The sequence below is a fragment of the Euprymna scolopes genome, chromosome 38 (genome assembly GCF_053919585.1).
Source record: "Euprymna scolopes isolate OS-2025 chromosome 38, ASM5391958v1, whole genome shotgun sequence".
Lineage (NCBI taxonomy): Eukaryota > Metazoa > Mollusca > Cephalopoda > Sepiida > Sepiolidae > Euprymna > Euprymna scolopes.
The window spans coordinates 68,150,841-68,152,379 of NC_136519.1; the positions used below are offsets into that span (position 1 = coordinate 68,150,841).

At 23.8% G+C, this 1,539-nt stretch overlaps 1 long non-coding RNA gene across 1 annotated transcript in view; it reads right to left on the reverse strand.

Annotated features, from left to right (window-relative positions):
- Positions 1 to 289: 289 nt before the first annotated feature.
- The window catches only part of LOC145263174 (uncharacterized), an 82,839-nt gene continuing 81,589 nt past the window's right edge, over positions 290 to 1,539 (reverse strand). The window contains exon 2 of the long non-coding RNA XR_013864486.1: positions 290 to 1,539. This exon is cut by the window's right edge and continues 1,100 nt beyond it. This is a non-coding gene — a long non-coding RNA (uncharacterized LOC145263174).

Sequence of the window (1,539 nt, forward strand, 5' to 3'; positions counted from 1 at the left end):
TTGCTTTAAGGTGTTCTCTCCGCAGGAATTAGTATATATATATATATATATATATATATATATATATATATATATATATATATATATATATATATATATATATATATTGTGTGTGTATACATGCATCTGTTATCATGTGCTTCATCTCGGTGTGTATCTATATATATATATATATATATATATATATATATATATATATATATATATATATATATATATATAATATACATGTATATAAACACGTTAATGCATGTGTCTGTGAGGAATTGTAAGATATATAACACAATCGTCGTGATTTCTGTACAAATGGTGAAGATTTTTTGTTTATTTACCCAAAACTTTTAAACTTTAATGTATTTTACACAGTTCAATGATATCAGATATACACATATTAAAAAAAAAATTATGCGGTTATCATTAGTATATTATACCATCAATATTTTCTGTTGAGGAAGAGTGGCGGGAATAGGAGATACAGCGAGGGAAAATAGGAAAAGTAAGAGTACAAGAAAGAGGAGGAGGGTTAGAGAGTGTTTTCGGTTTGCTTTATTTGTTTTATTGTTGGCTTGACGCTACCCGGCACAAAAATTGACGTTTTATTATCTTTAATTTATTAATAGAAATCAATTTATTTTTTAAAGATATTTCCGTCAAATTTTGTAATTGTTGTTGTTGTCGACATTTTTGAAGGGTTTTTCTTTCTTAAATATTTTGAAGAATTTTTCCAAACGAAGAAAACGATTGTTTTTGTTTTAATCGTTCTGCTTTCTTCATTTTCTTTGTAACAAAACAATTTTTTGTAAAATCAAAATTTGGACAATAATACATTTTTTTTTTTTTTTGCAAAGTATTTTAAAAGTTGTATTCTTTTTCATTAAAATTGTGTTTTTTTGCATTCGACTTTTTTGGGGGGAGACTGATGTTTTTTTTTTCATTTCCTGATCAATGTTTTTTTTTTTTAAATATTTTCCGATTTAAATTTTTAATTAACATTGATTTTGTCTTGGTTTTTACCAAATCCAAATTTCACACTCATAATATTTGAAATAATATCAATACTGATATATGTTTTTTATTTCAACAGTTTTCCTTTGCCGTTTTACATGAGATGTACGCTGTGTATTGTTTTAGGGAATCACTGTATATATATATATATATATATATATATATATATATATATATATATATATATATATATATATATATATATATATATATACATATATATATACATATATATATAATTATATATATATGTGTGTGTGTATATATATATACGTATATGTGTGTAAGTGTGTGTGTGTGAGTGAGTGTGTGCGTGTATGAGTTTGAAGATAACCAAATATCTACTTTTTCAATTGTATGTCCATACTTGCAAGGAGAATGCTGTAACTATGATAATATGAATCATTATACAATTTAGATGTGTGTATTTATTTATAGATTAATTGATCAATTTGAGATAAGGTGATAAAATACAAAGTAGAAATTAATAAAATACGCATTTATACCGCAAATTAGTCTACACTAAGTAACTTT